Source organism: Nicotiana tabacum, chromosome 8 (assembly GCF_000715075.1).
Source record: "Nicotiana tabacum cultivar K326 chromosome 8, ASM71507v2, whole genome shotgun sequence".
In the NCBI taxonomy this organism is placed as follows: Eukaryota; Viridiplantae; Streptophyta; class Magnoliopsida; order Solanales; family Solanaceae; genus Nicotiana; species Nicotiana tabacum.
In genome coordinates this window covers 161,739,357-161,761,413 of record NC_134087.1, presented here as the reverse complement: position 1 = coordinate 161,761,413, position 22,057 = coordinate 161,739,357, and positions in this window count along the sequence as shown.

Sequence of the window (22,057 nt, the reverse complement as noted above, 5' to 3'; positions counted from 1 at the left end):
TGACATCAGCCTTATATTGGGCCCACAAATCTTTGGCATCGACAGAAGTCCTGTCCAAATTGAACGTTATTGCCTCGTATTCCTTACTGAGGGCGTCACGTTCTGTTGGAGCCGAGCTCAATTGTGCTCGAAGTTTGTCATTCAGCTGGGACCGCTTGTCGGCTTTCTCCTCCGCTACCCGAAGTTGAACCTCTACCGATGCCATCTTTGCCTGGGCAGTTTCCTTCTTCTAAGTGAACCGGTCCGTATTTCTCTTCCAACCATCAGCCATGGCTTGGACCTCGTTCATTTCAACTCGGAGTTAGTCGATCAGGTCGATGTTCTGCTGGACATGCGAGGTTTGTCGTTAGTCACCATGACTAATTCCTCATTCCTAACTTCAAAAACCATTACCTTTTTGACCAGGTCAGCATGCTCCCACCTCAGGGACGAAGCTTCCTTCTAAGATCTATCCAGCTCGGCCTGAAAGTCCTTGATGGCCCCATCTTGTTGCTCGGTGAAGAGCTTGTATATGTCACTTTTTAGGCCTGCTCATTGACCTCGAGCTCGAGCTGATTAACCTTGACCCTGTACTGGAGAAAGCCTCATGATGAAGTACTGAGTTCTGCGAAATAATGAAAGATGTGAGAGACATCAAAACCTAAGTAAAATTCAAAAAGGCGTAATGATGCCTTACCCGGTTCAACGCTTGTCGTGCCTCATTGAAAAGGCATGGCATATTCATCTCGTTCTTTGTCTGGTCTTCCTCGATCACTAGGCATCGGAGGTAGCTGGCTACTCCCATGGGAGCAGACAAAATCGTGCATCTGTTTCGGACTCAAAATGGAAAAATTGATGTTTTATGAAATTTGAAAGAATTCTTGGATTTTACAGCTTAATTCATGGTATATGACGTTATTTTGGCGATTTGATCGCACGGTTAAGTTTGTAGGATGTTGTTGAGTTAGGGTATATGTTTGGTTAGGAGCCCCGAGAGCTCGGAAGTATTTCGGAGGTGTCTCGGAGTTTCGGACTTAGGGAAAATTGCAGAAAATTACAGAAACAGTACTATGTACAGTACCCCATGAACAATACCGTATACAGTACCGTGTACAGTACCCCATGAACAGTACCATGTACAGTACCCCGTTAACAGTATCGTGTACAGTACCATACGCGTGAACAGTGCCCACGACATTTTCTGGACAGATTCAAGCTCTGAAAATGGGACTCGTCCCATTTTTCATTTTTACCAAATTGGAGCTCGGGGAGAGGCGATTTTCGGGAGATTTTCAGAGAAAACAACGGGGAAAATGTTCTTAACATAATTTTGGTTAGATTACCCGAATCTATTACTAGTTTTGGCATTTAATTGGTGATTTTAGTTGGGAAAATCTTGAAAACCCTCTTGGTTTAATTTGAAGATTTGAGGGTCGAGTTGATGTCGTATTTTAGTAAAATTTGTATGGTTGGACTCGTAGTTGGATGAGGTTTCATATTTCGTAACTTTTGTTGGGTTCCGGGATGTGGGCCCCACGGGCAAATTTTATGTGCAATTTCGGATTTTTAATGGAAAATGTAGAATTTCATATGGAATTAATTCCTATAATTTTTATTAACTGAATCGAATTATTGTGGCTAGATTCGAGGCAATCGGAGGTCGATTTGAGAGACTAAGGCATCGCGAGCTAGAAGATTAGCCGGTTCGAGGTGAGTAATGATTGTAAATGATGTCCTGAGGGTTTGAAACCCTGGATTGCACATCGTAGTGCTATATTGAGGGGAAACATGCGCTGGATGATGAGCGCGGGGTCCTTTACTATTGGGGATTGTGACTTGGTCCATCCCGTATTGATGATTTTACTGCATATTTGATTGAAACTGATTTGTTATCATCATGATTTGGGTTGATTGCCGTATTTGGCCTTCGAGCCAATTATTTGAACCCTTCGAGGATATTTATCACTATTTCCTCACTGTTTTGACTTATATTTAAACTCAGTCCTGTTGATGATTATTGTTTTACAAACTCAGCCACTTTTATACAGATTTGAAACTCAAATGATATTTCTAAATGATATTTTGGGCTGAGAACTATTGTTTTACAAATGCCCAAAGGGCTTGTGATGATTTTTGGACTGAGTGAGGCCGAGGGCCATATGTGAGGATATGCTGAGTGATATGAGGCCGAGGGCCTGAGTTACTATTTATTCCACGCGGTGGCTTGTGTGATGAGGCCTAGGGCCTGAGATACTTTATATGCCACGCGGTGGCTTGAGTGATGTGAGGATATGCTGAGTGATGATGCATCGAGGTGGCTTGATATAGCGCTTGGGCCGTAAGGGGCCCCTCCGGAGTCTGCACACCTATAGTGAGCACGGGTACCCATTGTTCTGAGTGATTGTGAGGTAGCCCGAGGGGCTGAAATGAGTGATTGTGAGGTAGCCCGAGGGGCTGATACTATTCTGAGAGTGAGCCCGAGGGGCTGTTACTGTTCTGATATTGAGCCCGAGGGGCTGTTACTGTTCTAATATTGAGCCCGAGGGGCTGGCACTGTTCTGATATTAAGCCCGAGGGGCTGGTTCTGTTGATATTATGCCCGAGGGGCGGTTTGTTGTACATGTTTTTCCCGAGGGGCTGTTTACATTTCTATCATTTTTGTTACTCACTTGTAAAATACTTGCTTTACTTGTTGGAAAGAAAAGGGATTTTCACTTGATTTCTCACTACTTTACTGTTTAAAGTGATTTTTCTGCTTCAGTATGGAATACCTTGTGTTTTTGCGTGATTTCTTGCCTTCAGTCTTTATTTATTATTATTACTCACTGAGTCGGAGTACTCACATTACTCCCTGCACCTTGTGTGCAGATTCAAGTATGTTTTGGCTGATCGGAGGCAGAGTCATCAGGGTTTAGCAAGGTAGCTGTCGGCGTTCGCAGCACTGCTTTTCTCTCTCCTCATTTCATTAGTCTGTATTTGTACACTCCAGGCTTTCAGTTGTAGTTATACCCTAGTAGATGCTCGTGACTTGTGACACCCCGGTTAGGGCTGTGTCAGGTTGTGCTTCCATTAATTATATCATTAAATCATATTTAAACTGTTTATTAATGTTTAACTATTTTTGAAAAGGCGATATGGGTTTGTTGGTTGGCCTTGTCTTCACAAGAGGCGCCATCATGACCGGAGCGGGGTTTGGGTCGTGACAAGTTGGTATCAAAGCCTAGGTTACATAGGTCTCACGAGTCATGAGCAGGTTTAGTAGAGTCTCGCGGATCGGTACGGAGACGTATGTTATTATCCTCGAAAGGCTGCACAACCTTTAGTAAAACATCACATTCTTGAATTCTTATCGTGCGTCTTTTGATTCAGCTTGAAATGTAACTCTTTGAAATCCTTCCACACGTTCGTATGCGCGCATGAGCGCTCAGTATCAGATGTGCCTTGATGATTTGTAATTTCCCGATCGAGGGGCGAGGTATGATCTCTGTAAGTCGATGTTGGGCCAGTCGGAAGGACTTAAGGCCGGATCTTTTCCTATGGCTTGAGCACCGAGGTGCTGATTGTGTGAGCAAGTGTTTTGAACTTATATGTTCGGTATTGTCCCTATTAGTGGAAGTGATGGTTGAGTAACTATGTGATGAGTATGTTAGTACTGCGAGATGTATTCATATGATTTGGAAATGACAAGAAGGGTCTGCTGGAGGATAGAAGAACTATTAGGTGCTTGAATTCCATCTTGATTCGAGGTATAGCCCCGAGTTATAGGCGTGTGAAGAATCTTTTCATGTTTCCCAGTTGTGAGTGAATTAAAAAAAATATCATGTTGCGGTATGAGTTCAGACTCAGAAAGACTAAGTGACTGCGTATAGTTTATGATGGTGGAAGGTATACATAAATGTTAGTTAAGGGGAAGCAGGTGGGTTATCTCCTGCAAAGTGTTCTAGAGTTGTGTGATCTTTATGTTGTCTGTTAGAAGATCTCATTTGTGAGTGAAATATATATGTAAATTTAATTTGGGTCGCTTAAGAGAGTGGGTTTAATTGTTATGAGAGTAAATACGAGATTTGTAGAAGATATGAAGTACCAGATGGTCTGTGTTCCACGAGCTTATGAAGGATTGAGTTAATCTCACTATGGTATTATGGAAGCAATAAAGAATATGTGTTATGCGTTATGGTGCGTGTTTGACCTATGGCTTTGAGCCAAGTGGGGGAGTCCACTATTGAATAGTTGATTGCATGGTATTGTGCTCTAATGGTCCCAGTTCGAGGCGTATTTGTAAATCAGTTGTGGCTCGAGTAAAGGAAATTTCAATAAACGCTATGTTATGCTTTATGGGTGTACGAGAATCGGAGAATGACTTGAGTTGTGGTTGGTAACTAATGCCCAGTGCATAGAGCAGGAAGTTGCTTGGTTATATTGGAATGAGGTCACATTCTGCAGTGTCAGAGTGCAAATGAAGCATAGGTTGTTCGGTTCGTTTAATCAATCTAACTGCGGTTTGAGTAGAGTGGATTCCTCTAGAGAATGGTCCTATTGTGTTCAAAATTTTACATGCAATAATTGGAGGCTTTCAAGTTGTACTTATGGATAGAAACTGAGTTTTCCTTGGAAGATGTCAAGACTTGTGGTGTTTTCCATATTAATTGTGAGATTCTATGTATCAGTATCAGGAGGTAATGGATTTAGATCTGCAGGAAGTTTTTCAGAGCGAATTATTTCGAATGTGGTGCTTTTGGTAATATTTAAGAGAGAATATCAAGTTGAAGATGAATCAGAAGGAAATTTAGACAGATAGGGTAGCTTGATAGTAGACCGAATCGGTATGGTAAGGATATGATTAATTCCTGGTGTGTGTTCGAGGTAATAAGTTCTTTCAGGTATTTTGCGGCGATGCTCTTAGGTTTTGATGGCTTGCTTAGCTTGATTGAGTTAGGAGGATTCAGTTCTGACAGGTCTGATTTGTTCAAAGGGAATTCGGAGAGTTCTTGATGGTTTTTCCCCAGTTTAGAGATGTATATTTTCTATGGGCATGCGTAGCATGGGATGTATAGTGATTTTCTTCTAGATGGGACCAATGGAAAGTTCTTGACTGATTGAGTATGTAGATGTTTGTGGCTCGGAAAGGATATGAATTTCTTACGGTTATCCTAGAGTGGTACAGTTTATATGGTATGTTGGGTAAGACTGAGATTTGCATGTGTAAGGCCACGGTTCAGATTTGAATGGAAGGTCATAAATTCTTAGGCAGCACGGGCAGTTTCAGATAATTAGAGAAATGAACTTCAGATGATTTGAGAAGGGATCTCCAGATGATTAAGGAAATGGTAATGCTAATTGATGTGATTTGACGAGGGTATATGTTCCAGAAAGAGTCAATGTGATTGAGTTGATGGTACTTTTGTAGTATTGCAGCACTTCTCGTCAAGTTAGCTGTTGATATTCGAGTTTGCTTGGCAGCACTAAAGAATCTTAAAGTATATCCCGTGGGGTGATTGGGTACTAGAGGTGAGTTATATATGAGAGTGGTGGAATTGGGATCAAATATGGTAATTCATGTATTTTATGGACTTGGAGATTAGGAGTTCTCATATACAGGTTAGACTGTGGTTGTGGATGGCAAAATGTGGGTAAGTTAGTCAGATATTAGTATGTGCTATGATTCAGTCATTGTGGACTTTCGAAGGATTATTTATCTGTTGTGTGTAACTGGAGTTGATGTATGGTCCATTGGTAGACCTATATGGGATATGTGTCCGGCATCGAGACGGTTTTGTTGACTTCGAGTTGTTGTTGGCGAAAGATGTGTTGCTTTGGTTGTTTTGAGCTATTAGCAATTATGGGGATCTATGCGTTACCTTTCAGTGTTGTGAGACATTACGATCTGTTGGTTATAGGTACCTATGGTGCGGTTCTATCGGAGTTTCGCAATGGAAGTCGAGTGGGAAGAGTAATTGTGTTGGATTAGATGAGATCGTTGGGATCATCAATGAATACAACAGATTCGATTTCAGCATGTTGGAAGGATAATATCGAGGTTCGGCTCAGAAATTTGCTTTGGTATTTGCCAAAAAAAATGGCTTCATGAATAGTTGATCTGGGAAGTGGTTATGGCTTATTGCGTGTTTCATTATCATTGGCAGTATATGAAAGTGCTGGAATGAGACTTTAGTTGATAAGAGGTTTTCTACCTGTATTCGGTTGTTGCGTACAACTGCTATGAATGGAATTTATCTCTACATATATTTGAGTTATGTGGTATGTTATATAATTGCACCTGACGATGCAGGTATGGGTGAATACAGCTTGTTCGGACTTATTCAAAGCATAGATGTGAGATTCTGATCTTATAGATGATTTCAGAAGTGGAAATGTGGTTCTAAGGTTTATGTGCTAGGTTGGATTGTGAAAGTTCAGTTACATTGTGTTATCGGACCTATATGAGATAGAGTGATGTAGGATCACCCCTGGGTATATGCATGGTAAAGTTATTCAGCTATTGGTTGGCTTTTAGAACAACTCTGAGTACGTTCGAGGACGAACGTGTGTTTAAGTGGGGGAGGATGTAACGACCCGACCGGTCGTTTTGAGCTTTTGCACTTCGCTCGCCAGTTCTTGGGCATTACTTGCCCCATGTGGTGTATTATGACTTATGTAAATCATTGGTGTTGGGTTTCAGGTTAATCAGAATAAATTTGGAAGAACAGTTCTCAGTTGAAGCTTGAAATTTGAAATTTGAAAGGTTTGACCAAAATTTGACTTATGTGTATTTGATCTCGGATTGGAATTTTTATGATTTGGTTAGCTCCGTTAGGTGATTTTTGACTTAGGAGTGTGATCGGAATTGGTTTTGGAGGTCCGGCTTGAATTGGCGAAGTTAGTATTTCGGCGAATTCCGGTTGATATGCGAGATTTTGATATAGTAGTCAGAATGGAATTCCGAGAGTTGTTGTAGCTTCATTATGTCATTTGTGATGTGTGTGCGAAATTTCAGGTTATTCGGACATCATTTGGTCGAGTTTTTGATCGAAAGAGTATTTCGGAAGTTTTTGGAAACTTAGGCTTGAATTCGAAGAGTTTTGGGTAATTTGATGTTGTTTGAGGTGTTTTGATGATTTGAGCAGGTTTGAATGATGTTATGAATTATGTTGGCATTTTTGGTCGGGGTCCCATGAGGCTCGGATAAGTTTTAAAAGAGTGTTTGGAAGATTTTGCCGTTTTGAGCATAAGCATGTAATGATCCAAAGGTCCATTTTTAGTTCTAGAGATCGAAATTTGATTTCGAGACTTCCAGAATTTTGATAATGAATTATAGGACTGATCTGGAAAGTTTGGTCTAATTTCATCAAGTCGCGATTGAGTTTTTGACACGAAACATGAGTTAATTGTTTAACGAGAATGGGTATTGAACTAAGCAAATGAGCTCCGAATTGAGTTTAGACTGAAGGGCTATGTTCGTATCATTATTTGTGACTCTTAGGAATAAGAATAATCGAATTCTGAGGTCCCAGGCCCGAGAAATGAATTTTTGAGTGAAATTGTTTTCTGAAAATATTTAAGGAAAATGGAAATGAAATTTCATTAGAAAGTGATGATATCGGGACCGTATTTTGGTTCTGGCGCCTGATACAGGTCTTACATATGGTTTAAGCATTTTCTGTAACGTTTGGTTGAAAACGGACGTCATTTGATGTGTTTCGGACTCAAAATGGAAAAATTGATGTTTTATGAAATTTGAAGGAATTCTTGGATTTTAAAGCTTAATTCATGGTATATGACGTTATTTTGGCGATTTCATCGCACGGTTAAGTTCTTAGGATGTTGTTGAGTTAGTGTATGTGTTTGGTTAGGAGCCCCGAGGGCTCGGGAGTGTTTCGGAGGTGTCTCGGAGTGATTTCGAACTTAGGGAAAATTGCAGAAAATTGCAGAAACAGTACCGTGTACAGTACCCCATGAACAGTACCGTATACAGTACCGTATATAGTACCCCGTGAACAGTACCGTGTATAGTACCCCGTGAAGAGTACCGTGTACAGTACCCCCGTGAACAGTGCCCACGACATTTTCTGGACAGATTCAAGCTCTGAAAATGGGACTCGTCCCATTTTTCATTTTTACCAAATTGGAGCTCGGGGAGAGGCGATTTTCAGGAGATTTTCAGAGAAAACAACGGGGTAAATGTTCTTAACATAATTTTGGTTAGATTACCCGAATCTATTACTAGTTTTGGCATTTAATTGGTGATTTTAGTTGGGAAAATCTTGAAAACCCTCTTGGTTTAATTTGAAGATTTGAGGGTCGAGTTGATGTCGGATTTTAGTAAAATTTGTATGGTTGGACTCGTGGTTGGATGAGGTTTCATATTTCGTAACTTTTGTCGGGTTCCGAGAAATGGGCCCCACGGGCGAATTTTAAGTGCAATTTCGGATTTTTAATGGAAAATGTGGAATTTCATATGGAATTAATTCCTATAATTTTTATTAACTGAATCGAATTATTGTGGCTAGATTCGAGGCAATCGGAGGTCGATTTGAGAGACAAAGGAATCGCGAGCTAGAAGATTAGCCGGTTCGAGGTGAGTAATGATTGTAAATGATGTCCTGAGAGTTTGAAACCCTGGATTGCACATCGTAGTGCTATATTGAGGTGAAACACGCGCTGGATGATGAGCGCGGGGTCATTTACTACTGGGGATTGTGACTTGGTCCATCCCGTATTGATGATTTTACTGTATATTTGATTGAAACTGATTTGTTGTCATCATGATTTGGGTTGATTGTCGTATTTGGCCTTCGAGCCAATTATTTGAACCCTTCGAGGATTTTTATCACTATTTCCTCACTGTGTTGACTTATATTTAAACTCAGTCCTGTTGATGATTATTGTTTTACAAACTCAGCCACTTTTATATAGATTTGAAACTCAAATGATATTTCTAAATGATATTTTGGGCTGAGAACTACTATTTTACAAATGCCCAAGGGGCTTGTGATGATTTTCGGACTGAGTGAGGCCGAGGGCCATATGTGAGGATATGCTGAGTGATATGAGGCCGAGGGCCTGAGTTACTATTTATGCCACGCGGTGGCTTGAGTGATGTGAGGCCGAGTGATATGAGGCCGAGGGCCTGAGATACTTTATATGCCACGCGGTGGCTTGAGTGATGTGAGGATATGCTGAGTGATGATGCCACGAGGTGGCTTGATATAGCGCTTGGGCCGTAAGGGGCCCCTCCGGAGTCTGCACACCCACAGTGAGCGCGGGTACCCATTGTTCTGAGTGATTGATACTATGCCCGAGGGGCTGATATGAGTGATTGTGAGGTAGCTCGAGGGGCTGATACTATTTTGAGAGTGAGCCCGAGGGGCTGTTACTGTTCTGATATTGAGCCCGAGGGGTGGTTATTGTTCTGATATTGAGCCCGAGGGGCTGGCACTGTTCTAATATTGAGCCCGGGGGGTTGGTTCAGTTGATATTATGCCCGAGGGGCGGTTTGTTGTACATGTTTTTCCCGAAGGGCTGTTTACATTTCTATCATTTTTGTTACTCACTTGTAAACTACTTGCTTTGCTTGTTGGAAAAAAAAAGGGATTTTCACTTGATTTCTCACTACTTTACTGTTTAAAGTGATTTTTCTGCTTCAGTATGGAATACCTTGTGTTTTTGCGTGATTTCTTGCCTTCAGTCTTTATTTATTATTATTACTCACTGAGTCGGAGTACTCACATTACTCCCTGCACCTTGTGTGCAGATTCAGGTATGTTTTGGCTGATCGAAGGCAGAGTCATCAGGGTTTAGCAAGGTAGCTGTCGGCGTTCGCAACACTGCTTTTCTCTCTCCTCATTTCATTAGTCTGTATTTGTACACTCCAGGCTTTCAGTTGTATTTATACCCTAGTAGATGCTCGTGACTTGTGACACCCCGGTTAGGGTTGTGTCGGGTTGTGCTTTCGTTAATTATATCACTAAATTATATTTAAACTGTTTACTAATGTTTAACTATTTTTGAAAAGGCGATATGGGTTTGTTGGCTGGCTTTGTCTTCACGAGAGACGCCATCACGACCGGAGCGGGGTTTGGGTCGTGACAAATTCGAGGTACGCTTTAATGAATGGCGCGTCGTTGGAAAATCAATATAGACTCTAGTATAGTAGATTACTATAAAGTTGTCTGTAAAATTATGAAATCCAAATTACTATCCATAAAATTTACTAGAATCCTATGAAATGACAGAAAATGTAATTATTACTCTTACACAACTCCCAACGTATAATATAATTTGTGGTTAAAAATGCATAAAAGGCTGCACCAAATGGTTATCTAAAGTACTGAAACATTATGTCCAGTATATTAAACTGGTCAAATATCATGCAAAAGCATAATGTCCAGTATTATATATTGGATGTGCACAATACAGATTGGTGTCGTATTTTACAACCTACTTTTCTTGGAATGTGCGAAAAGTTACATTTCTCTGAACCTAATAAAACATCTAACAGACCTGAAAAGTTACCTTTACATTTATACATATTTTAAATTTAGTAGGTGCACATTTTCACTATATTAAACAATCAGTTCACTAGAAAAATTCTATCATATTTTATTAAAATTTATATTCATCAGTAGCATTTTAGCTTTTTCAAAAAAATCATGTCTGATGCTAGAGGAAGCAGGAAGCTTACAATGGATGAACTTATGCAGAAGTGGGAGAGTTTAAAGTCTGATTGGGATAGTAAAGTTCCAATGGATAATATTATGCAAAAGTGGGATCAAATAAAGGCTGATTGGGAAAGAATAAGACCTCAGTTTTTTGCTGATGAATCATTCAAGAACAGGCTGAACGTAGAACACAGTTCTGAATGTTATTCAACCTCGTTCGACATGGTTGTCCAGAACTTTGATTCTTTCAAGTATCTCAACAGGGACGACTGTGCGATGCTCGAATATAGCTTAAATAAACTTCCTCATCTTATGGACAGAATAATAATTGAACAAAATCAGTTGCGTCATGATTTCAACAGGTTGAAAAATGATCTCGTGAGACTTTGTGGTATTTTGTCTGGGTATCCTATAATTATCTCTGATTCGGATGATGATGAGATATATCAAGAAATTGAGGAGTATTATTCTGATGATACAGATGATTCTTAGTTTTGCTTAATCCTTTTTTTATGTTTTTGTTCTATGTTATTGTCATTGGGTGCTCTTTATCTTCTACTATGTTTATGTGTGATTGTTCTTTATAATATTTCTTTTATGTATCTGATATTATAGAATACAATCGACATAGTATCAAAATCTTTTCAAGAAAATTATACGAACATTCTACATTATTCACGTCCAAAATTAAATACGGGACATAGTGGTTTAACAATATATAATTCCAAAGTAATACACAGGGAATAAAATATTAAATTATTTAATTCCAGTAAATTATTCTAATTACCAAATTTTCACTATTTTCCACTTCTCCATCATAATATACTGTCTTATATCCCTTCATGAGTAATATTTCCAACATAATATATAGGCAGTAACCAAAATTTGACGAATTTAGGATAAAAATCTGCATTATTCACGTCCAGTATTAAATACGGGACACAATGGTTTAATATTATATAACTCCAGTATAATATACAGCAAATAAAATATTAAATTATTTAATTCCAGTAAATTGTTCTAGATACCAAGTTTTCACAATTTCCAACTTCTCCATATGATAATATATTGGCTTCTATGCCTTCATAAGTAGCATTTCTATAATAATTTATAGGAGAGTAACCAAAATTGGCCGAATTTAGGGTAAAAAATATGGATTATTATAGGGGGAAAAAATCTGAATTTACAAGAAGCAACCAAAAATATATTAAATATGACATATCTCCAGCATAATTACAGGAAATTACTGGATGATATTCTTTCACATATTAGATTCTCCAGCATAATATAAAAAATACAAGCTAGAATTCCATAAAAATTACTGGATGATATTCTTTCACATATTAGATTCTCCAGCATAATATACAGGAAGCAAAACATTTTAAATTTAAACTATAAAATCTGCATATATATCAACAAAGTATTCATATTTAATATATAATGCAAAAAACTATGTTTATCAAGGTATTTACACTTGAGGACTGCCATATGCTAAAGGATATTTACAAAAGTTATTTTCATTATCTCCATATTCATCACCAACCATCTCTGGAGGAGTTTCATACCCTGATTTGTGTTTCCATTCTACCTGTCCCTATAGACAAAAACCAAGATACTCCCGATAATATTTGATTGTATTAGGCACAATTGTCATAACATCTTTACCATGCATCAACATATCAACATACCTTATAACAAATGCACCACAACTTGTGTTTCCTATCTGTTTTGGTGATTCTTTCCCGCGAACATCAAATGGTTCATACACATGCCCAAATGTAGGATGCAAGTCACCAAATTTACAATACTCCATAATCACAGGAATGAAATGCTGATAAGAAAGAAGCTGCGACTTTATAACATCTGTGAGCACGTGATTTTTGTCTTACGCGACAGTCGCTCCAAAAAAAAGAAATGAAAAATAATAACAAATGGTCCTGCTGTACAATTTTCGGATTTTACGTGGCATTTTGTTAATTATTTATGATTTTTGCCCATTTTATTAAAATAAAATACAAAATGTACGTGTCATGCGTAATTTGAACCGCAATCCGGTTGTTAAATAGAAAATCATAAATATGCGTCTTCGTCCGTGATTTTTGTTTTGTTTGATTTTACCTATTTTAAATATTTTAATATGTGTGTGCAAATAATTGTATTAAGTGTTTATTTAATTTTAATTTGATTTACTTAGGTTTTGTTTTAAAATAAAAAAATAAAAATAAAATAATAATAAAAGAGAGTGCAAAATTGGGTTGAAAATCAGTTGGGCTTATTTTTCATTTTTAATTCGAGGCCCAAAACTCAAACCCAAAACCCCTGTGTAACCCGGTCCAGACCAGCTGATACCCAGAGCGTCCAAACGACGCCGTTTTAATCCAGTCTGATCTGGGCCGTTGATCTCAGATTGATCAACGGCCAAGATCACTTCCCCATAACCCACTGATGAACCCGACCCATTCCACCCGGACCGACCCAACCCCTCTAGTTTTGAAACGACACTGTTTCCTATTAGTTGAAGGATCCTGGCCCTTCATCGTGTCTCATCCGACGGCCAGGATCCGTTCATCCACTCCATATATAAGCTCCCACTCGTACCCTGCCCCCTATCCAATACCCTAGCTTTCATCATCTTCACAAGAACCCCAAACCCTAGAGCCGCCCCCATCTCCCTTTCACCAGAAACCCGGCGGCATGAACGCCGGTGACCTCCGCCTGAACACCATAGAACCACCTCACAACCCTGAACATGGATCTGTTAACCACTTAGCTCGAATCCCTTCCCACCTTCTCGAATCTTCATTTGAAGATTCGAGTCGGAACCTGACTTACACCGTTTGACCCCAGTTTCACACCAGACACTCCCCAGACCCTCCTCGTGACCAAACCATGCTTGGTTTGGTCCGAATCTGACCAGGGAAGCATGAATCCCAGATCTGATTTTTGGAACCTTAGGGTTCCTCGTCACTGGTCCGTATCCGTTTAAGCCAAAGAGATTAAGGTCTAATGGACCTTAATCGAAGTGTTTCTCATCTGAGAAACACTTCGATTAAAGTCCGTTCAGCCTTAAGAAAGGCTTGTTCGAATCCAACCTGAGGCTCTTTGATTTTTTCGGGATTTAAGGTGAGTTTTGTTTTGTTTTCTTTTCTTTATTCCATGTGTTGATTAAAGGTCTGTTCATGTTTTGTTTTAATTTGTGTCTTTGAATTTTTATCAACTGTTGTTTGTCCACCTTACCTGAACCTCTGTGTTTGATTGAATCCCTCTTCTATTTTTACTGATAATGTGTATATGTGTGTGCTGTGCAATTAATCGAACCTCAAATTTGACTGATCAACTGATTCCTCAGTACAATTCTTCTTGGTCAGTATGATTCGAGTCATGTGTTCGATACTGTTAAATGCCTGATTTTTGACTACGATTGTACATGTTATGATTAGTATAGTCGAGTCGACATATGTCGTCAATTAGTTTCGATTGTCCAAACAATAACAAATTGACCTGCTGCTGTCAAGCATTGCCTGAATCTAATTAGGAACTGAGTCTAGTTACTTATAGTTATTAATTGGATTTCAGAAATCTAAGGTGTGGTCTGTAATTGCAAATTGAATTGATAGCACGTGCACTTGTGCACAACATGTGCATAAAGGCCCCCTTTCTGAATTAAAATAGTTTGACAGCATATGCTGTCAGACTACATTCTGCTGCCCATACTCTACTTTAGTTTCAGAAATAATAAACATTACTCAAAAGTAAGACTGCCAGGGAATATGATGGGGGAGGTTTATACTTAATTAGCTAAGTGGAAACTGAAAAGGGGCAGCACATGGGAAGTTGTTCTGATGATCTAAACAGGCTGTTAAAGGGATGATTTGAGGCTTATAAAAGGAGGACTTCCATCAGTTTAAAGGGGGAGAAAAAAAAAGACATGAGATAGATCCGAGAAGAGAGAGCAAAATACATACACATACACACATAGACAGGCATACAGATCTTAAGATAGACATAGATACACACACACAGACAGAGAAAAAGAGAATACACACAGAAAACTTAGTTTGGAGATTGAGAGTTTGAAGTTATGAAAAGCAGAAAACTGGAAAAGAACTCTGTTTGATAACACAGACAGACAAAACTAGAAATTGCATTCTTCTTGCTGTCTTGATTTCAATGGTCTTGACCTGTTTGTCCAATACTGATTTCTTCTAAATCCAACTGAGTCCGCTGTTGGTTTGTTGGTTTACTCTGGGATTTGGTCTAGCTGGGATCTGGATTCTATTCCAATTATTTTGCTTGTTGCTGCTGCTGCTATTATGTTTCTTGCTGCTGCTGATTTCCCTATCTTCTTCCTCTTCTCCTTTGCATTTTCAGTATTTCCAGGTACACATCTCGAGTCTCACATTGGTGTAGCTGAATGTAACATTGAAAAGCATGAATAGAATGATTTGAAGGAGTTATAATCACCCGCTATTTACTGACTGCCTTTTCATAAATGTTGTTAAGTTGTGTAAATTTTAGTTTATAGCTAATAGAGAATATATTAGTAAGTTTGTACTTAATTAAAGTTTATGTTAATTTGAAACTGTGGTATTTGATTCGTTTAGTAGCATACAGGATGTAAATACAATTCATGGAATGTGAAACTATTTAGTGCGATTGTTAAAATTAAATTCACTCTTTCAGCATGCTTTGAATAAGTAGGGGCGAGTGGCTTTTAAATCTAACCAAATATGATATAGTTTTGAATCACCCAGTTCGATTCCCTTTAGGCAGTTTATAGGATTAGTTTTGAACATCATCAGTAACATCCTTTGATAAGGAATTCTTTAATCCTGTTTAAGCAAGTTAATTTAAATCCGACTATAGGATATTGTTCGGATTAAGTGTTGTATTTTGTCAATCTCATATGTAATTTCTTTGTCCAACCAAAGCATTTTCGTAAGGTATGACGTCTCTTCACTTTATAAGTAACTAATCAGAACTTGATAAGAGTCCGGTTTAGGCCAAAGCATATACTTCAATTAGCATACATTTTCTTTCTTCTATTTCTGGAAACAAACATAATAGAAATGTAGTCACTTTAGGATATCCTCTTCTAAAATAATGAGACGAGCCTCGCTAAATAAAAATGCAAATCGCGGGGCCCTCAATGATTAACCATAATAAATATCTAGAATTCAGGATAGGCCGTTTAGTGAATTTCATGGCTTTCTCTAAAAATAATAATGCGTTAAACTCTTTAGGCGCGGCTCGATTAAATTACATTCTTAAACTTGCGTGCGCATTGATGTGACCCGAATCCAAATCTCAACGGAGTCGAAATGTGTTTAACAATTACGGGTGCATTGATTGCAACGTAGTTCGAGATACATTTTCACGATGTTGCAATTCTATATAAAAATAAATGATAATAATAAAAGCGGTTTAAACTTAATAAAAGCACGTAAGTCATAACATGTATTTAAATCAGATATTTAGTCATTATAACAATTTAAGCGACCGTGCTAGAACCACGGGATTCGAGGGTGCCTAACACCTTCCCTCGGGTCAACAGAATTCCTTACTTAGAATTTCTGGTTCGCAGACTTCATTTGGAAAAGTCGAATATTTTCCTCGATTTGGGATTCAAGATAAACCGGTGACTTGGGACACCAAAAGCCAAACCTTTCCCAAGTGGCGACTCTGAATTAAATAAATAATCTCATTTCGAATATTGTCACTTAAATTGGAAAAACTCCCTCGCGCATTTAACCCTTCGGGGCGGGCGCGCAAAAAGGAGGTGTGACAGCTCTGGCGACTCTGCTGGGGACTTAACCCAGAACCACTGGTTCAGGGTTCAAGAATTCGAGCTTAGAATAATTGTTATATTTGGCTTTATTATCTGATCTTTATTACATGTTTTTGCATAACGTGCTAAATGTTGTCTTTTACCACTTTGATATTATCTGAACTGTATATAAACTGTGCCGAAACCCTTCTCTTCTTACCTCCGGGGAGAAGCTCGCTGGTCGAGACTCCCTATTCTGTTAGTGTCAATACCTGAAATAAGAAAGAGGTCGGACAAGTTACAAAGCCGGACGATCTCGCGGGTCCTCGGTACGTAGCCCCCTCCTCGACTCGAGTTGTCCGCTCGGGTACACAGTCTAGAACAAATACCCAGGTTGTGAACCTAGTATAACGAAACTTCATGCCGGATCCCTAGTAGGAACGCTTATTTGCATCATGTTGCATTTGACTTAGGGGACTCAACACAGGGGTTGGGTCCGTCTAGGACTAGCAACCTGAAATGAAAAGACCATCCTGCTGCATCCTATTTGTTTTGCGCATTTATTTGCTTCAGTTCCGCATGCCGACCGGTTTCTAAAAATAAAAGGAAAAAATAGCAGCGTAGGGAGATATTTACTTCTTTTGGAAAAACCAATGTCCGAGTAGTGTCGAAACCTCGCCGGAATTTCTTCTAAAAAATATATATAAAAAAAAAATTGTCTTCTAGTTTGATTTATTTTTAAAAAAAATAGTATAAAATTTTTCTGTTTATTCACTTTCAAAATCAAAAAAAGAGAAGGTATTTATTTAAAAGTAAAAAAAAACACGGAAAATTCATAATTCAAAAAAAATGTTGTTTCTTTCGTAGTACCCGTTTATAAATTCAGACTAATAGTCCAAATATTTCCTAAAAAATATATATATTTTCTTTAGTCTTTATCTCTTTTCAAAAGAAAAAAAATATAATAAAAAAATATATTCTCTAGGTTGATTTGATTTTCTCTATTCACGATATCCCGAACTACGCCGGTTTGATTCTCACCGGATGTGAGATACGTAGGCAACCCTCGTCGGGTTCAACCCCATTTTCGCTAAAATAGCCAAAATCAATAAATAAAAAAAAGGGAAAAGATGTGTCAAATTTTAAAAGAGTCATAAATAAGTCAGGTGATGCTGTTTTGTCATAAATAGCCGAATGTTCCCGAAAAGGGACGCCGGAAGGCTAACTTTGCATAAACAGCCACCTTTGGGTCTTGTTTAGCATTTTGTCCAGTTGACCCACACAGCCTTAAAATCTTCATCCCCGAAGTGTTTAAAGGCCGTGTTCAAAACTTGATCCCCTTTGTAAAATATTTTTAAGTCAAGTCATTTTTGTTAAAATCACCTTAATAAATGTGCAGGATGAGCACGATGCAAAATGAACACTTTTCAATAATGACCAAAATCCCTGTCAAGTTACGGCTATGGTGGAATGATCTAGGTGTTGAAGGACAAAATGAGGTCAAGAAATATCTGAAAGGTCTCGTGGGTTTGTTGGAAATCCAGCCTCGGGGAGATATCATAAGAGCTTTGGTTACCTACTGGGACCCGGCGCACAATGTTTTCCATTTCTCTGATTTTGAACTCACCCCAACTTTGGAAGAAATGGCTGGGTACACTGGAGATGCGGAACTTCCGTTGAGGCAAAAATACTTGGTTGCCCCAAGAGCTGTCATGGTACATCGGTTCCTAGATTCATTGAAAATACCCAGAACGGTCCACAACCCCGATCTGGCTGCCGGATTTTGTACTCCATGCTTCATATATGATAGGTACGGTCATGAGGGAGGATTCAATAATCCAATCAACAAACTGTGCAGCAAAGGTATTCGTCAGAAGTGGGACAAACACAGACGGGTAGCCTTCATGATGATGTTCCTGGGCCTTCTGGTATTTCCAAGGAAAGACGGAAACATTGATTTGAAGATATCTGGGGTCGTCAGCACTTTACTCACGCAAAGTGACAGTACTCTCGCGCCTATGGTGGTATCTGACATTTTTCGAGCTCTCACAGTTTGTAAAGCTGGGGGAGGTTTCTTTGAAGGTTGTAACTTGCTCCTACAAATGTGGATGACCGAGCACCTCTGCCATCATTCCGAGATTTTGAGCCATGGTTCCCCTGAAAAGACTTGCATAGAAGAATTTTACACGAGAACCAAAGAGATCAGTTTGCCCAAAGGAGTCCTGGCATGGACCTCGTTCTTTCAAGCTCTTACTGCCAGCCAAATACAATGGACGCTAGGATGGTTGCCTGTTGATGAGATCCTATATATGTCGGCAGCTAAAACTCATTTCTTACTAATGGGGCTTAAGAGCATTCAACCTTACGCACCCTGCCGAGTTTTGAGACAGCTCGGAAGATGCCAGACAGTACCTCATGAGGAAGATCTTAGCACTCAAGCAGTTGAGATAAGTCCTAACGGACAATTCCCAGAAGCGAAGATTCGCCAAATCTGGAGTGAGTGTCAATATTTGAAATCAGATACTTGCGTGCAGGATCGAGCCAAAGGAAAGACAGCGCCAGGTTACCTCGCATGGTATAGAAGGGAACTTGAGCATGAAAGGCCAGCTAAGAGACCCCACATCCAGAATTTCACCGAATCATCGCAAAAGCAGTGGGATTGGTTAGCGAAGGAAAGAGGCTATTGCGCCTAAATCAGCAGGTTGAAGCAACAAGTGGAAAGCTTGAAATATGAGCACAACGTGCAAGTCGCTGCCAATCTGGGAGAGAGGAACAGGTTAATTCAGGAAAACAAAATGCTCAGAGCCCAGATCAAACAGATAAGGGTGGAGGCGGATAAACAGCCAAGGCGTCGATCAGACGAGCAGCTGATAAAAAGGCTAAAAGGTGAAATCAGGGAATGGCAAGATGGTTTGGAGAAATCTGAAAACGTCATGGCAGAGCTCAGGGCACAGTGGGATACAAGAGCAGATAAGCATCGCCGATAGCTGAATCAATTGGAAGGCGACCACGAGAAAACTGTTGCTAAAATGAAGAGAGAGATGGCTACACTTGAGATCAAAGCAGCTAATCAGGCCAAGGATCTCCAAATTGAGAGCAGATACTGGTACGACTTGTTGGCCCGAATGAAGTTAGAAGTACGGCAACTGAAGAATCAGCATATTCAGGATGCTCAGGTATTCAAGATGTGTAGCGAATCAGATAAAACGCCTACTCATAGAGAAGAAGCAAACCAGAGATAGGATCAAGGCCATTGCCCACGCCATCACCAGACGATGTCTACAATGTGAGAACATGACCAGCGTTACCGTCTTCTCGGCAGTGATGAGTTATGTCAAGCAGACCATGCATGAGCTGGAACAACTCGAGAGGGATCTCATACCTAGGACCGCGGCGAGGCCGAACGATGCCCCGCGGACACCAATCCTCAAAACCATAATGTACTCATAAGTCAAGTCTATGTCTTAGCATCTTCTACCTGTTTTTCCGTAAGAGTGATTTTAGTCTGTTTTGAGTCTAGGTTTATTTTCAAAGTTTGTTTTTTCTTTTTGCAAAATATAACTTGTAATAGACCATTTTAACAATAAAAGGTGTGCTGCTTTCTACGCTCATTTGTGTGTCTCGAACTACGTAATGATCTGATTCACGTAGGCATCGTGATACGTAGGTAATCCTCATCGGATCCGGTCGCATTTCTTTTACTACAAAATAAAAAAAACATAAAAAAAAAGAAGAAAAAGAAAAAAGGAAAATAATAATAAGAGGAAAAATGCCGGAACGACGCATGCTCTCGTAGCAAACATGTAGTAATCCACTTAACTGTATAGGTGCATCATGCCCAACGTGAGATTGCCTATCTGTTATTTGCTACAAATTAACAGTGCGTTTGTCGTTGAGTACCTCAGGGTTTTTGAAAAAAGACGGTTGGTTTGGTGAAAGTCTGGCCTCACACTCATACTTCACGAGGTCAAAGAGAAGTGTTCAACTACCTTTTGTTAGGACCAGAAGAAGTACTCACACTTACTTCACCAGGTCAAAGGGAAGTGTGGAAATGTCTTCAGAAATGTCGTTGCAAACAATCCCTGTTTCCGAGGAGAGCTCGATCTCAGCCGTCCTCACAACTGAATCCGCAACTGCAGAGGAAAATATAATCCTACGGCTCCACATGTTGGAAATGCTGGACGACTGAAATAATGGGAAAGATCCGCCAAGTGTCATCCCCGGATTCCCTGAATTATTCTCCAGGTCAAGTGGGACTTCTAACGTCCCCATAAATTATCCTGCTACCCCATTTGGGTACCCAGCCACCTCAGTCTTCTCTGTTGGATCGCCTTCTAAGCCTCATCCCCGAATGTCAGCCACCGATGCAAGCATGAACATCTTTACTGCACTGCCCTGCCCGACTACGGCACAGCCTGCTGCGTACAAGCCAAGCTTTGACTCATCCTCTTTTACATTCCAAGCACCCTCACTCTCAATGGAACCAACTAGGTTCACTACCAACACTAATCCTCCACCGCCTCAGTGCGAGCTTGCACCCAGGCAGGATCAGAACCCCAGAGTTGCAGAACAAAATGAGATGGCCAAGAGAATGAGAAACCTTGAACAAAGTCTGAAGAATATGCAAGGATTGAGCGGGCAGAAGAGCGTCTCTTACGCCGACCTATGCATGTTCCCTCACGTACACCTACCAGTAGGTTTCAAGACCCCAAAGTTTGAGAAGTACGATGGGCACGGTGACCCCATTGCACATATTAAGAAATACTGCAACCAATTGCGGGGAGCCGGCGGAAAAGAAGAACTGCTAATGGCATACTTTGGGGAAAGTCTAGTAGGGATAGCTTCGGAATGGTATATGGACCAGGAAATGTCCCGATGGTATATATGGGATGATCTCGCCAGAGATTTTGTGAAACAATTCCAGTATAACATCGACATCGCACCAGACTGAAATTCTCTGTCGAATTTAAAGAAAAAACCCTCAGAAAGCTTCAGAGAATATGCTATTAAGTGGCGTGAGCAGGCGTCAAGGGTGAAGCCTCCCATGGATGAAGTGGAAATGGTCACTACCTTTCTCCAGGCTCAAAAGTCTGACTATTTCCAAAACATGATGTCAGCCATGGGAAAGCCATTCGCGGAAGCGATTAAGATTGGAGAGATGGTAGAAAATGGTCTGAAAACAGGTAGGATTCTGAGTCAAGCAGCCATAAGGGCGACCTCCCAAGCCGTCCAAAGCGGGTCCGGAGGAATGACAAGAGGGAAGAAGAAGGAAGAAACGACCATGGCAGCCTCGGAAGCAAGGGAGTATCGTCATCCCAGGCCCCGTTTTCCGGAGAACCCCACAACACTACTACCCCCACTCAAATCTAGCATATGCTCATCAACCTTATATGGTCATGAATGCCCAGCCTTATGCCCATCCGCCGCAACAAGCCAACCGAGGCCAAGCTCCACCTCCCAGAAATCAACCTCCTTACCGCAACCACTATAACCCACAACCTCCCCAGAATAACTTCCGCCCTCAGGAGCCACCTCGAAGGCGGACTTTCACGCCCATCGGTGAACAATACTCTACTTTGTTCCCGAAGCTAGTCCAGTTGGGTTTCTTACAACCAATCCCTCAAACGAGGCAAAACCCGACGTCACCTTCTTA